Genomic DNA, 23419 nt, shown 5'->3' on the forward strand with positions numbered 1-23419 from the left:
CTCAATAGACCAGTGTGGTTCTTTTAAAAGGATGAACAAACGAATGTTCAGACCTGTGAAAAGGTGTTGGAGCATTATAGGAGAATACAGAAGCATGCACATTAAAATATTTTCACATACAAACAAGTCCATGTTTACATGCACAATATTTTCCAATTTATGTATTTACTTGGGTTGAACCTTTATTCCCGAATGCTCCACAGCTAAAGGGATGGTCCTGAACACACAATAATTAGCATATTCCAAACAAACAAAGATGTGCATGTTTACTGCAATTGTACCGAAAATACAGCCCAAAGTATACTTCACTTTTTACGCGTACATGAGGGTCAGCGTACACCATACAGTGCGCGAATTTCATCATCAGTAGAGTACGCGCACTGCCAGGTTTTTGTAACCACATGTAGTTTTACGTGCAGATCGCACATGCATATTTCATTTTTTTGCAGTAATTAGTTTATCCACAAGGTGGCAATTCACAAGGTAGTCAAAGAAAAACTGCATAAACAGAACAGACTGGAACACATGCAAGCTACAGCGACAATGGAGGCTTACATAGACGACAGATTGAGCGAAGAGGTTAGAAAGGACCCTCATTTGTACAATTCTTTTCAGCATGAAAATACAAAGATGTTTACATGGATAACTTGCGCATGCATCGAACGCCTGTGTATGGGTACGAGTCAAATGATGTATACTTTGTAAGGCTGTGCGTTCGACTGTGCGCGTACAAATAAAAAAAAATAAAGTATAATAAAGTATACCCAGGGCTTACTGGAGATATTTTTGCCAGTTTTTACACTGCATTTTTAGTAATTATATACAGTAATTTCACCTCAAATCACACTCAGTGACAGCAACACACAAGCAATAAATAGTAAACCATAAGCAGTGATACCATTACGATGCTTCCACCAATCTGTAATCATTTATTTATTTTCAAAGTCTCTTTTTCGTTCCATAAATATCTCTAGTGTTGCTTGACCTTTTACAATGGCCGATATCATGCAGAATCAATAATTAATTTTGTTTTACATGGGTAGTAGATATGAATGAACATTCCATTATGTTACAATTTTTCCAAATAAGGTGTGCAGATCATTAAGAATCCTCATATACAGATTTCTTGGAACTGTAGTATTTATTTAATGGAGTTATGGAATATTAATCTAATTAAATAGGGATGCACCGATATTAAAATTGACCGATACCGATAATTCTTTATATTCGAAAGCCGATAACCGATATATTGGGTGATAAATCTAAATCCAAATTTTTATATAATTTTTGAGAACCTGATTACAAAAACAAAAGTCTCACCAATTAAAAGCCATGTCCCATGACAACAATTATAATATTATGTAGCCTATATGACAGACTTGCGCGGCTCGTTGCACTTAACTGTATTTTCCTTCTTGAATTTCAAGCAATTCAAAACCGTCATGGTGAACAGTGCACATCTTAAATGTCTCAGCTGAAGGAAATAATATATTATTTATTGGCTTTAATATATCAGCCAAATTTTCTTATTGGGCCGATAACATTAAAAACATATACATATATCATCCTATACCGATATGGTGGCCAATATATCGTGCATCTCTATTAATTAATATTAATCTAAATAGGACCAATATTCTTGTGCATGTAAACATGGTCAGTGTGATGACCTCCATCCATAATATTCTTTAAAAAGACTAGCACATAGATTTTGGTATTACTTTGCATTTATTTGATACAAACAATGCTTGGCAGAACCCATCCATAAAACATATCCTCACTGACAGTAGCAGATATGTACAGTACAGCATGTATAAACAAGCCACATCAAACAAGCAGGCATTTCTGAGGCTGTTCCTTGTGTGGTTTTCCATACAGAACCTCACCATTCAGAGTCTTACTGTGACCATACAATGGCATTGTGAAATATACCAGAGTAGATGACTGCCATAGCCCCGTACCACAGCACTTACAGTAGCTAGCTGAACGGTATCCAGGTAGCAGTGTGTGTTTGAAATACTGATTATACAATGCAGTTTAATGATAATAAATAAGATGCACACACAACTGCTGTTATTTTACACTATTTTTTTTCTGTTATTTGGCCAATCAGGTACAGTTATTGTCCATGCCAATAATAAATGGTCAAATATTAAAGGATTAGTTCACTTTCAAATTAAAATATCCTGATAATTTACTCACCCCAATGTCATCCAAGATGTCCATGTCTTTTTTTCTTCAGTTGAAAAGAAATTAAGGTTTTTGATGAAAACATTCCAGGAGTTTTCTCCATATAGTGGACCTATATGTCCACTGTCCTCCACAGGTCAAAGTTTGAACTAATTGTTATATACTTGTACTAGCATATTGTATATGACAATTTAATTCAAACTTTGACCTGTGGAGGGCAGTAATACACTTAGCAGTGTCTACACTGCTGGAATTCAAATAGAGAAGAAGAAGAGAGCTAGTTCAAGATGAGCATTTATGATTAAAAACATAAACATATTTATTTTTTTTTAGAAAATGAGCAATGGTTTCTCTAGATAAGACCCTTATTTCTTGCCTGGGATCGCGTAGAACGCTTTGAAGCTGCACTGAAACTGTAATTTTGACCTTCAATTGTTTGGGGTCCATTGAAGTCCACTATAAGGAGAATAATCCTGGAATGTTTTCATCAAAAACCTTAATTTCTTTTTGACTGAAGAAAGAAAGACATGAACATATTGGATAACATGGGGGTGAGTAAATTATCAGGAAATTTTCATTTGAAAATGAACTACTCCTTTAATGACTGCTTAGTAGGTCTATCACTAACAGTACTCCAAGTACGACCATAGTATTTTATTTTTACCTTTAACTACGAAAGTCACTAGATTCCTTGCCAGAACCAGAAGACAATACTGTCTAAATTGAATAAATAAAATATTACATTGTAAAGTAAATAAAAAACAAAGAGTATAGGTTGATAAAAAACAAGTTAAGATGGTTTTAGCTGGTTGGTCTACTAGTCTGATATAAAGATGTGGTCAAAACCAACCCTAAACCAGATATGACCAGGCTGGAAGACCAACCAACCAGCTTAGGCTGGTTTTAGCTTTTTTCCCCCCTTTTTATCCAGCTGCTAACTTTTATGCTTATGCAATAGTACAAATGGTAGTATCATAACACTTTATAGTCTTTGTTGTTAAGGTTCAAACTATAACCCAGTTCTTCACAAGTGTCATATATCAAGCACGCATATGTTTTCATGTTATGATCACTTCAGACCACAAAATAGTCGCATTTCATGCAACCGACTCTAGCTGGTTCTGTGCATGTGCGTGCATGCACGTGAGTGTGTGTGTGTAGCCAGCGCCCATCCCCCTAACACACTCACACACAGACCTATGTTCTCCCTTGTGATTCGAGCTCGTTCTGCAACATAATACCAGCCCATCCCCTGCGCATGCGCGAACTCCCTTTTTCCTACATCATATAAATAACCAACTGCGCCACAACATTAATAACCCCGGAATGCGCGACAAACGGCGTTCTAAAACCTCGAAACTAGAATCAAACACATTCTATGCTCTCGAAATAACAGAATGAATGACGCCACAATGATTCGCGTTCGACAAATACCTTCTCCTCCTTCTCCTCGCGCCTCTCCGACATGAACGTTCCAGAACATTCGCGATCGCTCGCTGCTGCAGCGTCGGACGGAAAGGGTGACGTCACAGTGCGCAGCGTCAGCCCCCCTCATCCCAAAGAAGGAAAAAATAATAACATAACGTTAAACCTTCATATAAAAACACATTGAGATACACAGAGAGTGCGTGTATTTCACTTATAAAATTTAAAAAAAAATGTTTAAAGAGTGGAGCATTTTTTTTTTAAATATAAACACAAAACAATTGAACATAATCCAAACTATAAAACCATAATAAAATATGAAATAACGCACAAAAAGTTAATAAATAAATTAGATTAAATAAAAACAATTATTTTATTACAGACACAAAACAATCTAACATAATCTAAACCATAAAATAAAATAATATAGGAAATAAGTCGATAAACAAATGAATTAGATTAAATTAAAACACCACTGGACATATTATTTGCCACAATTTCTCTATATATTTGTCTAAACTGATATAATTTTGTTACGCATTGTATATTGCAGAGATAATGAGGAAATAAAATAACTAATTATCTATTAAAATATATAAAATCAAAATAACATAAAATTATTTCAGCCAAATGATATTTAATTAAATAAAAAAGATACACAAGAAATAATTAATGAATTGAATAATAATAAAATAATGTTAAAATAAACAAACAAAACATTAATAGAACAGCAAAAATATCAGTGTAGCAGCAGAGAGAGTACGAGCACGCGCAAAACGTTTTTGAGCGCCTCGGATCACGTGGCCCCTCGTCAGCCAATGAGCTCCTGTGCTTTACGTGTTTTTTCGCTGGGGCTTTTCTTAGAGACGGACTGACGGCGATGTTTTCAAAAGCAGCACTGAGAGACGTCACACAGCCGTAGGGTTAATGTTCAGTTTTTACCCTCCGACACACTCATTTCTTTTCCTTAAAATCGTCGAGATTTCGTATCCTGCTCGTAGGTGAATGACGAAGAGGAAGCCAAAGACGGTAAGCAGAAAGTTTCGGTTGTTTTTTTGTCGCGGGTTCCGACTGTAGAAGGAGGAAAACGCAGTTAGTTTTGCTATGGGGAGCTTAACCAACCAGTCTGAGTGGCTAGAACAACAATAACGAGGTGTATGTAGGATTATTTGCTGAGTATTATGTGCAGGTTTGTGTTCAGGAGCGTTGCTAGCGTGCCGCGCGTGCGTCAGTGACAGGCGCGTGCGGGTGTGAAGAGCTGGAGGGGCCCGCATGTCTCATAAACCCACTGCGGGCTCATTGTCTGTGCGTGAGAGGGGTGGCGCAGACCGCAACGTGATACTGTATGCTGTAGTTTTCATAATAAACCAATTAAAGTGGGATCTTGGTGTCAGATAGTCAGCCAGAATGCATTGCATTTATTGTAATTTGCATAACCCATTTTTTTTTTCGTAATAAATGACTGGAGCATGTATGACACAAATGCATGGAATGTATGTAAATATATATTTGTATAATAATTTCTTGGCGTTTGTTATATTGAGCGCGGTTGCAGCTGCGACGTGCATGAAATATTGTATTCATGCATGCAGCTCTGGTGTGTGTGTGTATGTATATGTGTGTGTGGTTTGCACAAAGCTTTATTTGGTGACCGTCCTTCGCGCAGAAACCTTTTGTCTAAAGGACGTACCGAGGCGTCTTCAGCTGTGCAGCGACAGCCAGAAGCATGTCAAATGCAGGTGCAGTTCGTTATGTCTTTCATAGAGATTTTTGTAATGACAACACGGTAGTACATTGTTTACTATGAGCACAGTCATACATGTGTGTGTATATATAGGATGGGTATTCTGAAAGCAGTTGTTTATTTGTGAATAATGCATTATTTTTATGAATTATTATATTTTAGGTCTTCAAAATCTAGTGTGTGTTATTGAAATGTTTCCAGTTTGTTTGATCTATTAAAATTATAGTGAAGAAATGACTTACTGTACAATATACAATATACATTTTTTTTATATTTATTTTATTATTTTTATCCTCCAAATTTTCTACATTTAAGTTATATAGATTATTGTTGTGGGTTACATAATAATTTAAGCATTTTTGTATGTAGCTCGAAGGTTTTGATTTGACTTTTATTTTTGGGCAGGACAGATTTGATATTCGTTTTAGCTTCTGAGTATGGAATCTAGATCAGATGTTTACGCCCACTCGCTTAGTCTTGTTCTGCACTCACACACTTTCAGAATGACATATTAGGGATTATTATTCAAAGATCCCAGTTTTCCACAGCCGGGCCACCGTCCAAGGAGAGCCTGTGGTTCCTGCTGATTTTCCATTGACCCTTTTTAAAGTCACGGGGCCACATGCACGAAAGGCCCCTGTGTGAGAATCTGTGCAATTCAACGGCATTATGACGAATAATAACAGGCTCGTTTCTGTCTAAGTTGTTTCAGGGCTACTTAGCCTCCAAAATGCTTCTTTTATAGTTATATGGCGTGTTTACGTTAGATAAACGATCCGTGGTGGTGCTGATGCGGTGGGAATTTGCAGCGACTGTCAAGGCAACACTCGCACGTATCTCAGCAAAATAACAAACTGCATTTGGCAGATGGAAAGCGACACAGATTGAGCCAAAATAAAGATAGACTGACAATGAAATCGAGCTTAAAAGTTTGAAATAATAAACGTAACCCCAAAGAGGCAGATTCTTTTTTCATAGACACACATTTATTTTTCTCATTTGGGCCTAAAAGTGAAACGCTGTTGTGTCACACGCAGCCACACCTCTCTTAATTTTTCCAAATATCATTTCAGGACATTCCCAGTTCATAATATCCCAGTGTTCATAATGTGTTTAACATAACATTCATACATGCACAGATTTACTGCAGAGTCAAAACAAAGAATATGCATTTGAAATTTTTCCATTTTGAGATTATTGTCAGTGATCGATAAGTACATCTGGTTGTCTGATAATTAGATGTGGTATTTCCCACATGTCAGTTTCAGAAGTTGACGGCAGCCTTGTAAACATTTTGTCAATGTGAATTTAGAGATATGTTACTGAATTTAGGGTAAATAGTATGGCAATTTTGTGTATGTCTCATTTCTTAAAAAATTTCCATAATATATATATATATGTGTTTTTATTATTAGTTGTAATATATCAGCTTTATATCAGCCATCTTCCACTGTTGATATTGGTGTTATTGGCCATTAAATAATCCATATTGTTCAAGCCAACAGTTGTTATTTAAAACATTATGTTTTTGTATTTTATTATTATTTTAGTTTGTTTATTTCTAGTATAAAAAAAAGGGGGTGGGTTATATGACCAAAATCTTATATCACGACATGAGAAATTTTAAGTCACAATAGTGATATAAAAAATGATTGTGATTTTAACGGTAAAAGACTGTAAAAATGCTACAGTGAAAAACTGTTAATTGGTTAACAGAAAGTTTCCGTACTATATACTGTAAATAACTATAATAGATCTAACCGTACATTTAATGTAATCTTACAGTAAAATATTGTTGAATTTACAGTTTTTCTAAGGGAAAAAGAACAAGTCGTGTAATTTACAGTAAAAAAACATAAATTAATATTCCCAAAATTCCCTATGTGACACTTTTGTTGATATTTTTATTTTTTTATTTTTTTCTAATCAGTTATGTACATTATGGTTTTATGTTACATCTGATGTTGTTAAATTAATGTTTATTGCATTTTTAAAAAAAAGTTTTTAATGAATGACGCTTTTGAACCTTTTATATATTTGCATATAGTACCTTCTCAGCTTGTGGAAAAGCTGCTTGTGATGAACTTTGATTCATCATGTAAATCATCACCTCTGTGTTTGGTGATTGTCAGTGTATTATAAAGGTATAAATCAGATATTAGTTCTTTAATAGATTAGTAAATTAACATTATATCAGTTAGTGAAATATGATATTTTACTGTAAATTTAAGTTAAATCTGTAAAACCTAAAATGTTGCTAATCTATTTCTGGCAACCACAGCTGCCGTTTTTTTTTTTGTTTGTTTGTTTGTTTTTACCATAAATTTAACTGAATAATTTTTTTACAGTGATAGTTATTTTTGCTTTAAATAAGGTTTTTATGAAATCAAAATTTTATACCATTGAAATTTCATAATTCTTGTCACCATTTTCAATATCACAAAAAAAAACAGACTAATAAAAAAAACTGTGTAAATTAAATATACATTTGTTCTTATTTAAAGTAACAAAAGTGATTCAGTCAAGAACAGTGAGAGATTTTCTCTCTTTTGTTGGTTGATTATCATTAATGACAGACAGCAGCAGGTTTATTAGGCTGCTGTCACTTTAAGACCGAATGCACGGATCCAATATACTCATGCATTTTCTTTCTCAAATGTTTACATTCACTTAAGACAAAAATGACTATGTTTACGAGGATACTTGCAAAGACGGGCATTTTGACACATAAGTGTGTTTATTTAACCGTTCAAGCCCAATAAAAAAAGAACTAATTTCAGTACTCACACGCTGAGCAGCGGCTCCATATGCTGCATGCATCCCTCAGACAGCGCTCAGAAACCATCTCTCAGACAGTGTGCGCATATAGCGAAATGTTGTCTTTCGCTGCTTACTGCACTTCAATGGTTTAAAATCCCTTTTTTAAAAACCGCAATGCTTAAAAACACATTCAAATGATAAGCCTTTGTGACGGCGCAGCATAGCAACATCATGTGAGTGTAACCATGATAGAGACATATTCCAAAATCTCTAACAGTCTTCTACCTGTTAATTGTGTCTGCCGGTATATCGCCCACCCTTATATAGTACAATTTTGCAACCTGAAATCTCTAGTGTATTTGAAATAAAAATGAAGTGGATATTCAACCAGATCATATTTTATATAGAAGGAAGTTGGTATGTCGTGTAGTTTGACATGCTAAAACTATTTAAACAGCATTTAAACAATGCTAATTCTCTCTTTCTTTCTTTTTTCATATTACATTATACATTAATTTGAACCTAAAATTTTAATGTTAAAAAAAAGGCCAAGGAGACATTATGCATGAACTACCCAACAGCACGTCTGTCTGCAAGAAATCAGAAGTGCACCAACTGGCGCTGCACATTTGGCTGCTCTGTTTACAGTCGTGTCCTAGTTTTGCTTTCATTTGCACAGATGACACCGGTACGCTGCAGCGTTTCTGTCGAGTTCATCCACTGTGCGCCGGACGGTTTGAGCAGACGTATTTCCATGAAGCTCGTGCGAGCGGGAGCTGGTTGCATGAGAGAGAGGGAGAAAAAGGGAAAAGCGAGAGAGACAGAAACAGGCGTGTGACTCACTCTCCTACCCATTAGACGTTGGCCTTTGTGATCTGAACCATTCCCGTGAGAGACCTCTCTCCTCGCTTCACGTTCAAACTGGATGCCATTTTTATTTTGCCGAGCTCCTTTTTTCCCGCACAGACACAGGGCTTTGAAGTACAAGGTTTTAACGCTGACAAAAAAAGAGGCTTTGTGTCTCTACTTGATGTTGATAGAATTTGGCACATTTTATATTGCAGTTATGCTTTTTTTGCTTAATTTATTTCTGTTTTTTTCTAGTATTTGGTCTTCTTTTAGTAAATGAAGGTGGCTGATTGATTAAAGTGGCAAGATTTGAAATAGGCCCTCGTTTAAGAGCTTGTATTTCATATGCTGCTTTTCACGTGTGCGTTTGAAGAGCTTTCAGTATCACTGACCTCTGGATCCATTTCGTAAAATAAACAAAAGCACTTTCGTATTCTGCTCAGAACAAATGTAATCCAACAGCCATAGTATGAGTCGTCTAATCAGCAAGTCCAGGCTGAATCTGAATGCACAATTTTTCCACATCATTAGTTTCTTTAATGTTTGTTATTAAATATTTCGGCTAATTTGTTCATTCTTAAGGCTGACCACCATTATGGGTTTTGCAATGTTTGATATCGATTATCCACATCTAGAAGAGCAAGGTGGCTTATAATACTAATATACATTACCATTCGAAAGTTTGGGGTCAGTAAGATTTGCCAAATATACAGTAAAAACAGAAATATTGTGAAAACTATTTTCTATTCGAATACATTTTAAAATGTTATTTATTCCTGTGATGCAGACTGAATTTTCAGCATCATTACTCCAGTCTTCAGTAGGAATTAAATGGATCGTAGTTGATCCGTAAGGACCAGGCCTATAGTTCGGCACGCATGTGATTCGCAGATTAATTGCAGAGTTTAATCATCATAGAGTGAAAGTTGTATGTTGCAAATTTACACATTTAAGCGATTTTGAACCATTACAGCAAACAACAAAACACAACTTAAAGATTAATCTATATTTAATTTATACAGTGAACACTATAGTGTTATTTTACATTTACTTTGTTATAATGTATTTATCTATGCTTGTAATTAGTGTATTTGTTCTTATTTTTTCACTGATTGTTCACTTGCCTTTAATAATATTTTAAATTTATTAGCTAGACTAGTAGTTTTTGCTGTGGTATCAAAGTACTTAATTATTTATACATTTTTTTTCTTGCTGATCCAAAAAATGATCCGATCCGTGACTCAAAAACCATAATATGATCCAAACCGTGAACCACTAGTCTTCAATGTCACGTGATCTTTCAGAAATCATCCTAATATGCTGATTTGCTGCTCAAGAAACATTTCTTATTATTATCAATGTTGAAAACAGTTGTGCTGTTTTTTTTGATGGTTTCTTTGATGAATAGAAAGTGCAAAAGAACAGCATTTATTTGAAATGGAAATCTTTTGTATCATTATACATGTAAATACTGTCACTTTTGATCAGTTTAATGTGTCCTTGGTGAATAAAGGTAATAATTTATTTCAAATAATAAAAAAAAAAATCTTACTGACCTCAAACTTTTGAATGCTATAATGTATTATTTCTAAGACATAACACACCAAATGTTTGGATTTAAATGTAGCCTAACATTTATTTAGCATTTACTAGATTCACTAAAAATATACAAATATTTGCTCTTTGTAGATTTTGGACACACATTTGTAAATCAACTAAAAATGACCAGTGATTGGCCTATTACTTTAATTGGTCTGGTTGAATAGAGCATGTTTCTGGCCTGAAATCTTTTTTGTGCATGGAGAGGTAATGGCCAGCATTGTTTAACACCAAAATAATCACACTATCATTCACCATTTTCTCTTTAGACAACTGTTCTTGTCACCATGATTCAATCAACATGGTCATTGGTACTTCAGATCAGTGAACATGCTCATTTACAACTGCATATGTCACAGGTGTTGAACATTTTCCCCTCTCTGATGTTTCTTTCGAAGAGCACACAAATCCTCTGAATTTCCTCTTTTATGAGTCCCTTATAGAAACCAATCGCATTTGGGGAAACCCCCTGTAAGAATACGTCAAGTTTCATCCTTCACCCCACAAAGGTCAGGCTTTAAAAGCCTTCAGTGGGACAACTGTGTAACTCGTGGCTTTTTGGGTGTGTAGGACTCAGCTGATGTGGTAACTTCAGCCTTTCCTCCTGGTGCTGTTTCCACTACAATGGAAATTCAGACAATTGAAATATACTCTTTATTTGCATCATCTTAGGTTTACCGAGGAAGCCTCTTCTTATCAAGAACCCTTTTTAGCTGTATACTGTTCTTGAGTTGCTCTGTGGTTCTTTGGGGATTAAAAAAGTTCTTGATGCTTTAAATTAATGGTAATAACTTAATGTTAGTTCATTAACAAATTGATTTTGGTCATAGTAGAAGCCACACATTTAGCAACACATTTCACAATCACTGTAAAAATGATTTTGAAAGTTGTAAATAAAACAAAATGTTGGACTGCGGTTTACAAGAAATTTCACGCTCAATTCAATGTGTTGCTTGCCATTTGTTTTTAATTATTTGTGAAATTTACTAGCAGTTTCTAAATCTTACTCCATTGTTTTCAGTGTACTATAGTGAAAGAAGTGTTGTAGAAACATTTCTCTGTTCTAAGATTTAAAAAGAGAACATTTATCTTTTTATTTTCTGATTCAAGGGAAGTGCCTCCAAGCTGATTTGTCATATCCGCTTATACTTTTTAATCATGTTATTTGTGAAATTTAAAGGCACAATATGTAATTTATAGCCACTAGAGGTTGCTTATTCAAAACAAAGGCGCAGTTTGATGACGCCTTGATTTCACGGAATCATGGGAGGTGTTGTCTTCATGGCTACATCCGGTGGAGGCCACTGGAGCGACTGCTATTGAGAGACGAGCGCGACACATGGCTCGAGAGAAGCGGAACTTTTATGCTCGCTTCTTGCAGTCTTAACCAGTTGCGATGCGATTAAGATTCCAGCGACAAGCAATTTGACTGTCCACACTAGACGCGACGCGACAATGAGAAGCGATAAAATCAATCAAAATCCACAGCCAATCAGAAGAGTGTGGGCGGGCTCTCTTTGCAAGAGCACAGCAGGCACGATGAAATGGGTTAGTACATAATAAAATTAATAAATATTACACCATTTAAACATTATTTAAAGTACATATGGAGTGACTGAAACAATCTTTATCATAGAATACACTTGTTTGTTCACACTGAGTTGACAGTTTGAACGTTCTTGTGCCCATTTATTTATTTTCAAGATCTGAGGTGAATTAGCCAGTATTGTTTTCATTACAGCTAAAAATCTCGGAACACAGAATGATATTCAAACTCACATTACATGCTTTTAACACGCCGAAATAGACTGTTTCTAAAATAGAATCGTTGCGTGTCGCCGTCGTGGCTGGTTAGGACAAAAACTCTGATTAACGTGGAAAAGATCTTTTTTTATCGCATGTCACGGCGTCGCGTCTAGTTAGGACACGATGTAAGTCTGGTAACGCAGTACTGTTTTATCATATTAGATATTAGGGCTGGGCGATATATCGCATGCGATTGTCACGTGCATTTCGGCAGAAAAGCCGGTTCACTGATTACCGTGAAATCGCCATCACCTGCTTTCAAATGGAGCGGCATTTAATAGACAGAGCCATAGATCACTGACAAGCTACGCAATATCGTGTTCATTATCGAAGGCGATTCATCTGCGATAATGAACGCGATATTGCGTAGCTTGTCAGTGATCTACGGCTCTGTCTAAATGCCGCTCCATTTGAAAGCAGGTGATGCAATTTAGCAGTAATCAGGGAACCGGCTTTACTGACGAAATGCGCGTGAAAATCGCATGCGATATATCGCCCAGCCCTAACTCGCGGTAAATCAAGAATACTAGATTTAAACAATAAGACTTACTGTGTTGAACTATATAGCATGATTAGTTCTCTGTTGATAAATGTATCCAAACAGTTGCTCACCTGTCTAATAACACACATAATATATTAAAGCGTCTCTGGTGTTTCCATGGTTTCTACAAAGTAAAACAGGAAATCAAGGATAACGCAGGTATGATGTCATTGATAGGCAATGTCCTGGTTAAAACTGCTTATTTCTCTGTATTTAAACATTCCTGGAAACATCTGGGATAATGTAAGTACATAAGTCAACAAAATATATAACACTGTTCTAGTGGTTTTTGGATATTTTAATCTAAAAATCTTACATATTGTGCCTTTAACAATTTGCTTAAAGGAAAAGGCCTATAACGATGACTTGCATTGTTACAATTCACGCCATTCCATATAAGAAGAATATCTACATAACACTGGTCACAGAAATCTCCAGTTTTGTTCTATGAGGCATTCTGTAAAGTTCATCAGACCTAGCAACAGTAACCAGGGGGCAGAGCTTAGCGAAGGATAAATTGTTCCTATAGATATTTTAGTTGTCAAAGTGTACCAGCTTTACTGAAGGTTTGTTTTTGTTAAAACGGCCACGTCGTGCTGCTGAGAGCTGTTGGATTGCGAAGCGATTGGTTTCTAGAAACCCTTCAATCAACAGGGTCTGTGTTTGCTGGTCTGTACGCACGTCCTGTCAGGAAATAGAGTGACTTTCTCCTCATGCTCAAGACACGGACTGCACGCATACACGTCTGGCCAACACTATTTGTTTTTGAAACCAAAGTCGCATTTCCCTGCAAGGATGTGACGTAACAGTTCATGTTTTATTTACATTCATATGATAATTTTTCATGTAGAGTGACATGCTCATGGTCCATCCAGAATATATGTAGTATATCCATGTTTATCCAAAGGTAAAGAAGTGCCCATGTGCTAGAATTATTTATTTATGCATGAATATGAATGAAATTTTGATGGCTATTCAGTTGCGCTTGCTTAATGGTTTACGCTTTAGAAAATATATATCAAAATGGCAGATTTTTGGTGCACATTTTCATCCAAATTATGTAACTTTTAGAGTGGCTGCCTATTGCAGTACTTTGTTCAAATTTTCCCTGCCAGATGTTAGAACAGTGTTTAGCAGATGTTTTTACAAGTTTATGATTCAGAATGCTAAATCAATGCTGATTCTTATCTACTTTTAAGATGTTAGGTCTGTTTGTAAATGTGAGAGTTAAAATCATCAATCGTTGTTGTATGATTTGAGTGCTGTCAGTATACAGGCGATTCAGTATTCGGTTATATGCTGGTGTACTGGAGAATCAAGTTGTAAAACTCGATCGCTTAGGTCTTATGTTGTGTTTCTGCAACGTTTGTAAAGGAGCTTCCAAATAATGGTCAGGCCATCTCGTAATGCCATGTCTCTGACACTTGAGATGAGACAGCTAGCATCCTCATGCTCTTCACCAGATTGTCTGGAGAATTTGAGACGTTCTTGTCTTCTCCATTGTTCAGACATGCACATTAACTACTCATCCATTCAATCCTTTGCTCTGCTAACACCATGAATCTAATTACAGCAGACAGCAGGACTTTAGTCAACACTTTTACCATAGAAACACAGAATACGAGTTCCATCTATGTATCTCAACTACACTTAATTGTGTTTTAAAGGGGACCTATAATGCCCTTTTCACAAGATGTAATATAAGTCTTTGGTGTCCCTAAAATGTGTCTGTGAAGTTTCAGCTCAAAATACCCCACAGATCATTTATTATAGCTTGTCAAATTTGCCCCTATTTGGGAGTGAGTAAAAACACAGTTTTTGTGTGTGTCCCTTTAAATGCAAATGAGCTGCTGCTCCCGGCCCCCTTTCCAGAAGAGGGCGGAGCTTTAACAGCTCGTGCTTCGGTTGCTCAACAACAACAAAGCTGGAGAATCTCACGCAGCCAAAATGAGGATTGTCAGTAACGGTGTTCAGCCTTACATTGTTCAAACCGGAGTCGACACTGATGGAGAGACTCAGGAAGAAGTTACAACTTTTAGACGTTTCTGAATGGTTAGTGGATAAATTTATGTAGTTGCTGTGGAGTTGATTCAACTCATCAACTAGCATGTGCTGTCATGTTAATCTTTTGTGCAAATCCAGCGTTGAATTGACCCTCATTTGTGAAGCAACAACACTCTACTACAACAACTCTTCCTCTTCTCTAAAGCAGACCAACGTGGCCTCACTCCCTTTGTTGCATGTTCTCGGGGACGGGGTTTATGTAAATTTTAGGGTTAGTGATGTCACCAAACCGGGAAGAAGCTCATTGTAGTCTGTAGTCTAGTTACTGTTGCTGTTCACGATCAGGGACTATTTTTTTCCCCAGCGGAAGGAAGGCTTTATATAGTGAAAGGTTACTTGATGAAAGTTGCATTGATACATATTTTTGGCTTTAATATTTGTATTGTGTGGTAACCGTTTTATAACAGCAATAAGGTACTCGAGGATTAGTGCTGTATCGTGAATAAGCCACAGCTGAAGGGGTTGCAGGCACAACACGAGGCACATCGCCCTTCAGCCGTGACTTATTCACTATACAGCACAGCCTCTCGTACCTTATTGCTTACACATTTTGAAAAGAAAAAAAGACAATCACCATTTTAAGCTTTTTTGGCTTTGGACGCTTCTCTGTTTACCCTTGTATCAGTTACATAATTTAAGGCAAGTTTCCTGTTTACATTGTAGAATAAATGTATTTTTAATTCAGTTCTATTAGATTTAAATTGGCATTATGGGCACCATGACATAAAAATGAGGCAGTGTGGCATAGACGCACAGTCCCTTCGATAGGTTGTACAGTATTATTATCTGAAGTAATGTCTAATATTCACTACCTTTTGTTTACTGAAATTATTGGAAATGTTATTAAAAATGTTATTGTCAATGTCAAACATTATCAGTGATACCAAGGTACCTTGCATTGAATTCAAAAACTAAGGTCTGTATAATAATTTTTTGGCTTTGAAATACAGTCTAAATTACATAGATGCCACAGTGCTGTATTTGACTTGTCCAATCAACAATCTGCTTTTTTTGATTAATAAACAACCCTTTGCAGCTGCACACACCTTGGCAGTAGAATTGTCATTGTCACTAGTCATATTTTTTTTTTTTTGTTTGTTTGTTTACTTGCCAGACTATGACTACTATATATTTCAATGATTCCACCAAATCAGCTTATCGTCTTAAAATAGCACAGCCTTTTATTAAGATACATTCATATGTGATATGATCTGAACGCATAACAACTACACTTTTTAATATCTGTCAATCAAGCATTTTTTATGATAGAACTTCAGTAATTACAATTAAAACCAAATGGCATCCATGTATGAATGAAAATGTATGTATATTTATCTTACTAACAAAACTTGGGGCTGGTGGTGGTGGACATTGTTAGTCTTTCAATAAGATAAGATCCTACTACTACTAATTCTTCAACTAATAACAATATAAAAAAAAAAATGCGCTAAGGTCTGATGAACTGCTGGGTTAATGAATATTAATCACATTTTCTACGTTCGCTCAAACTGATTTGCTGAAATCAAAACGTGGACGGTAATAGGTGAGCGTTAGCCAGTGAGATTGCAGTTCGCACAATTAGTTCTGCCCACTATCGAAGGAACCGGCAGTGGTTTTTGCTTGTTCTTAAAGGCTGAATAATTCCAAACTAATGCCATTTTGACAGGAAAATACTACAAAGAATACCATTTACATGTAGCGCATCAATTCTACCTGGTATGCAAGACTCGCTCTCGCATGTGAGGGTGAGTCGGGCACTGAAATACTAGAGTTTACAGTGCGTCAAATACACTGTGCATTCGTTGATATCAATAGGGGCTTTCGCACTAAATACTTCTAGGAACTCAGTTCTAGGAACCAGCCACTATAGTTCCCGACAACTAATTTCTCCCCCGGGCCAGGTTCCTGTTTGCGTTCGCACCGGCTATAGGAACTAAGAAGTGGCCGACAGCGGTGTCTGTAAGTGCGGCATTTACAGACGCTAAAAACCGGTGAATGGATGATGCCGTGATTGGAGCTGAAATGTAAACGCATAATTTAAGCAACTGAAAGAGTAAAAAGTGGGGCTAAGAGACGAAATCTCCTATGACAACTTTCAGTATTGCATATCATCGAGGCTGAGAAAAGAACACAACCCTGTAGACAACAGGTAAAATGCCGTTATTGCTGTTTTACATGTTCGTGAACTAAATATCTTTACACAGCTTTTTAAAAATGTCGGGTGCTGGTGTTCGACATGTGTTTGACCAATCAACATACACTTACGTCACTGATCGTTCCTATAGTGCTGGTTTAGACCCTACTCTGAAGTAGGAGCTAATTTATTTCCACCAAAAGGTGTTCCTAGAACTAAAATCGTTCTTAGTTCCCGCGGTGCGAACATGGAAAAATCCGGGTACTTCAGGAACTATGAAAAGGTTCCTCTGGTGCGAAAGCCCCTAATATGAATTGTGCGTTTTGAAGGTGGAGAGTGAAACTCTCAAGCACTCAGTCAGTGTTCAAGTGTAGGCAAAATGAAAATATATCTGTGCTAAACTTATTCTTAGCCTCCAACTCAAACACTAGCGAGTGAATTCAAATAGCTTATTAGTTGGTGGCTATTGGCTAATGATAGAAATTAGGTGTGTCGCACACTTATGCAATATTCAGTTCGGTTTTTAAGTATAAATAGTGGGAGTAGTGCGTTCACACAAATTCCAAAAAGAAAAAGTACACTTTAAATACCCGATGATGCACTAAATTAACGGAAAAAAATTAAGTGTGAAATGTTGGACACTTTATGCACTCAGCTTTAATCATGTAGTGGAGGGGGAGGGGCTATTAGACTTCGGTGTTGAATGACTAAATAACCTTACAAAATTCACACACTACACAGATGAGTACATAGTGTATAAGTGCATAGTGCATCATTTGGGATGCAACTATTTTGTCGCCTTGCATGAAAACATAGTCGCATGTGCGAGTGATTTAATTGCACTGTAGAGGATTGATTGAGCATAATTATGGTCTATATGGGCAGGTGCAATGCAAACAGGTTATGTGCTTTTAATTTAGTCAACGCTAATCAAACCTTTATTGGATTTCTTACTGCTGACATTTAAATCAGTGATGTTGGATTTGGTTTTACAGGTCAACACTTACTCTGGGTTATTTCCAGCATAAAGCCTATGCACCACATCTGTGTCGTTTCGTCAATTACCACTGAAACAATTTCAACTTGTCCCCCAGTTTTGAAGGTGTAGTAGCTGCACTATGAATATTATAGGAAATTTATCTTCAGAAACATAATTCACATTCTTTTTTTTTATTAAATAAATTGTTTAATTGAGAATAATTGATATAGTAAGTCCACAAACACGTATTCAGAAAGTAAATGTGCTCAGTTTTGATTTTGTTGATTCAGATGTTTTGTTCCATTTTGAGCATATTGATTTATCAGTCAATAATATTAGTGCACTAGTCAGTGTGCCGATCTCTGACAGTGAATTTGACACCAGTGTTCATGGGATGTAATGTAGCTGACATAATGGAGGGTTGTGTGAAAAGCTTAGATGCAAGACAAACTAGTTTGGTCGCTTTGGTGAACACATGGGTGCCTTTTCAAACATTGCCGTAGCCTGTCAGATTTTGGCAGCGTTTTGATTGTAATTTGGGAAATCGTGGTGCATTGCCTGGTCCTGTTTTTTTGAGCATGTCTGAACTTTCACAGAGGATGCAAAACCGATATTGTTCTCTGTGGCCTTAAATCTGTGTGTGCATGTGTATGAGGGCATGTGTGAGTGTAGGATAATGCTGGATTCGTGTGAAGTGAAACCAACCTCGCAAATACAGGAACAAGAAACCTACTTTGACAGCAGCGTGTTGCTTGTGCATAAACTTGTGTTTGTGCCAAAAGAGGGCGGAGATTTTAGTTTGCACAACATGTGCTCGACTGGTATGTGGGACGCCTGTGTTGTTGTCTGGGCTCTTTTCTACAAGCGTGGTTGGTAACACTGACGGTTGATGGTCATGTGCTCGTTTTGCAGGAGCTGCACTTATCTCGCACCTCACAATGTGAGCTGTCATACAAGAGCCTGTTTGTCTTACATGGAGTTCACACATAATTACAAACTGTTAGCATGAATTTAATTCTTGATCATTCCAGTGTTAAAATGGCCGTTGTAAGTTTTTGATGTTATCCTAGTTGATGGCATAAATACAGTCATAATTAAAGGAGACCTATAATACCCCTTTTACAAGATGTAATATAAGTCTCTGGTGTCCCCAGAATGTGTCTGAAGTTTCAGCTCAAAATCTCCCACAGATAATTTATTATAGCTTGTCAAATTTGCCCCTATTTGGGTGTGAGCAAAAACACGCTGTTTTTATGTGTGTCCCTTTAAATGCAAATGAGCTGCTGCTCCCAGCCCCCTTTCCAGAAGAGGGTGGAGCTTTAACAGCTTGTGCTTCGGTTGCTCAACAACAACAAAGCTGGAGAATCTCACGCAGCCAAAATGAGGATTGTCAGTAACGGTGTTCAGCCTTACATTGTTCAAACCGGAGTCGACACTGATGGAGAGACTCAGGAAGAAGTTACAACTTTTAGACATTTCTGAATTAGGGATGCACCGATCCGCCTTTTTCACTTCCGATACCGATCCCAATACCTGGGATTCAGTATCGGCCGATACCGATCCGATCTTCAAGTAATAAGAAAAGCGCTAAATTACCTAATAAACTGTATGCCTCACTTAGGGCTGTGACGGTCGGCATGACAACCGCGCCACCACGGTCGTGGAGTGTCACCGGCGGTAGTGTGGCGTGTATATAATATATAATCTCAAAGGTCGGGTTAACCGAGAATTTTCCGTCATTGATGGAATTTTTTTTTAGCAGTGACGGAAAAAATCTGCAGCCTGTCCGTCATTTTGACAGATTACTGAGGCTGATGTAACTTAACTGTAATTCCCACCCCTGTCCAGTAGGTGGTGAGTGTGCTCCAGTGTGGCAGCAGAGCGCGAGTTCAGTCTCCAGAATAAAATGAAAACGATGCCTTTGATTACACACACCCAGTTTGTCCATTTTATTATATATTATATTATAATACTTATGCTTACATAAAGTTTCTAATCCGTTTTGTTTTAAATAGTTTTAATTTTTGTTGTTGCTGACTAAGTTTATGGTCAATGAATGGCTTTTCCTATGTGACATTGTTTACAACACTGATTGAACTGACGTGATACAGATTTCGGTAAGCTACTGCAACTTTCAACATATTTTTTGATTTTCATTCATGTTTATTTCCTTCTGTAAAGTAGTAAAGAAGAAGAGATGATCACGTTCACTCACGATCCTCAAAAAGTGTTGAGATGAGATGTAAGATGAAAACTGAAAAGTGACGCAGACTTTAACTTTTCATAATACTTTCTTTTCATAATATAAATAATTGCATAGCCTATGCCTATTTGTTTATCTTATACGTTTGTGAATACATATGAAAATGTGGACGAAATCAGAAGCTATTAAATGTCTTATAATTAAAATATAAAAATTAAAATGATGCATCAACATATGATAGATAGGACAGAACAAAAAAAAATGCTATTAAACAATCTTTCATTGCGCAAAAATATTATAATATGAACGGCTCCCATGAGCGGCACAAAGCGCTTTTATGCGTATCCCGTGTGCAGAATGATGTGCTTGAAGCACCATGGAATCAGCGCGCTGCGGCAGCGCTCCGCAGTGAAAAGTTCAAAGCACAAAGTGAAGAAATATTAATGCGTATTGTATTACCGGTATCTTGATTAAGTATAATAATAGAAACATTGATTCATCTTGGAGAGAGTTTCATTGTGTTGACTGTCGTAACTGAACGCGACACGCAGTCTGAATGCTGAATGGAGAGTGACTGACAGCCGCAGCGGAGGGAGGCCTTTACGTGAACTTTAATTTAACAACTAAAATATTCATCTGTACCTCAAATTACACTATGGAATGGCTTCAGATAGGGCTGCACGATTAATCGCATGCTTTTGTCATGCGTGTCTCGTCAGTAAAGCCGGTTCTGTGATTAGCGGTAAATGTCCATCACCTGCTTTCAAATGGAGCGGCACTTAATATACAGAGCCGTAGTTCGCGGACAAGCTACGCAATATCGCATTCGTAATCGAAAGCGATTCATCTGCGATTATGAACACGATATTGCGTAGCTTGTCCGCGAACTACGGCTCTGTATATTAAGTGCCGCTCCATTTGAAAGCAGGTGATGGACATTTACCGCTAATCACAGAACCGGCTTTACTGATGAGACACGCATGACAATCTCGTGCAATTAATCGTGCAGCCCTAGCTTCAGAACACTTGGAATATAGTGCACAGAAACTTTATGGTGCTTTTTAATGTGTTTGTGCCTTTTGTAGAGCTTAACAACAACAGAATAGTACACGCACATTATCGGATTTTGGATCGGTCCCGTCCGGCCGATACCCGATCCGGCAAAAATGCCAGTATCGGCGCCGATACCGATCTGAATATCGGATCGGTGCATCCCTATTCTGAATGGTTAGTGGATAAATTTATGTAGTTGCTGTGGAGTTGATTCAGTGCATCCACTAGCATGTGCCGTCATGTTAATCTTTTGTGCAAATCCAGTGTTGAGTTGACACTCGTTTGTGAAGCAGTCCGGCGTAAAATGACGGCATGACAACAACACTCTACTACAACAACTCTTCCTCTTCTCTAGAGCAGCCCAACATGGCCCCGCCCCCTTTGTTGCATGTTCTCAGGGGCGGGGTTTATGTAACTTTTGTGGTTTGTGATGTCACAAACAGGGAAGAAGCTCGTTGTAGTCCCTACCAGCCATTTGTTTTAGTCCTTAAAAAGTGATTTCTGTAAAAGGAAAATATCTCCCTTTGCATTGAACTTTCGAACTTTGCAGATGTTGTTTGTTCATTCAGCAACATTACACACTAACTCAAGTTAAAAAAGTGAAATCATAATCAAGGACCCCTTTAAACATTATTTGTATACTAATAATATAATGTATGCTTTTATTCAAAAGATACACTTGTTCTTTATTATTATTTTTTTTTTAAGTTTTATAGTGAAGTTATCAGAATAACACAATGATTTAATTGTCCATCCATCCATCCATAGGTTTTTTTTTTAGGTTTTGTAAAGAAATTCATATTTAGCGTTTTATATATAACTATAAAGTTAATGTCAAGCAATGAAACATGGCTTATGATAAAATAAAAGGATTTTAAGATCATCAGAAACATAAATATATGATACAGATGTGCAGTATATAAAAGCCATTATTTGATGCAATTTGATTGTTAAAACTGCACAGATCAACAAGCTATATTGTAGTATTTATAATCAGGCACTCAAAGGAATACCAAAAAAAGTTCTTTCAACCAATAGAGGTCCAAATGTGCTAGAATTTTAACAGGGCTTTGGCACGGTATCAGAGCTGGGTGATATTCATTTGCTCTCTCTGGCAAGGAAATGTATGCGATTGGATATGTGGATGAAAGGGACTGAGGAGGCAGATGTGGATATCTAACGTCCTTACCCATGATCCTGTTCTTAGTGTGGCAGCAATATGGGATTACTGTGTTTTAACTGAGGCTCAGAGGAAAGAGGAATAAAAGATTTGTTGCTTTTGACTGACGGGTTTAAGTCCAGCGCTGCTGAACAGACTTGAAATTGAAAGAGCCGGAATGGTGAATAGAGCGGAAGAAACAGCCGACCTCAGGACACCGCTGGCTCAGTCCCAGAGGCCTGTGCTGTCAGGAATGCTGTCTGTTTTGCTCATATTTAATAATGCGAAATGTTTTTGTTTCATCTTTGTTTGATGTGGTGGTTATGTTTGGTTCTTTTAAATTATTATTTTTTTAATTGGTAGTGAAATGGGTAGAACACAGGTTTTACCATTCAAAACACCATTTTCTATTTCCATGTAAAATTTTCCCCAATTCACCAGTTTCCATCAAAATACAACAAGTACTACAGTATTGTTTTTTTTTAGCGTGCCAGTGCAGTCATATATTGATATATTATTATTTTCCTCACAATATTGCAACACAACATTTATTTATGTATGTGTGTATTAATATCCCCTACAGCCAGTTAATAAAAAGCAGGTCGTATAAATAACCGCAATGTCTGAAATTAGAGGTTTTTTATTAGACACTAAGTTAGACAAAAGCAAACTTGTCTTTGCTGTGGTTTTTTTTTAATAATATTTGCCAAAATTAATTTAAAACATTTTACTTTACTGGAAGTGAGATCCCATATTAATTGATGATGAATCGACTGTAGTAACAGAAACTCTACTTTTGCAACCATACACTCTAAAAAATGCTGGGTTAAATACAACCCAAGTTGGGTTGAAAATGGACAAACCCAGCGGTTGGGTTAAGTGCTTGCCCAACCTGCTGGGCAGTTTTATTTAA

The 23419-nt window shown here is 36.8% G+C and overlaps 1 protein-coding gene across 2 annotated transcripts in view; it reads left to right on the forward strand.

Moving 5' to 3' along the window:
- Nucleotides 1–4445: 4445 nt before the first annotated feature.
- The window catches only part of ankrd12 (ankyrin repeat domain 12), a 60702-nt gene continuing 41728 nt past the window's right edge, over nucleotides 4446–23419 (forward strand). For both annotated transcript variants that reach the window (XM_048162887.1, XM_048162888.1), the window contains exon 1: nucleotides 4446–4644. The gene's annotated coding sequence lies outside the window, so the exon portion shown is untranslated. The remainder of the gene's footprint in view (nucleotides 4645–23419) is intronic.

The sequence above is a fragment of the Megalobrama amblycephala genome, linkage group LG17, assembly GCF_018812025.1.
Source record: "Megalobrama amblycephala isolate DHTTF-2021 linkage group LG17, ASM1881202v1, whole genome shotgun sequence".
Lineage (NCBI taxonomy): Eukaryota > Metazoa > Chordata > Actinopteri > Cypriniformes > Xenocyprididae > Megalobrama > Megalobrama amblycephala.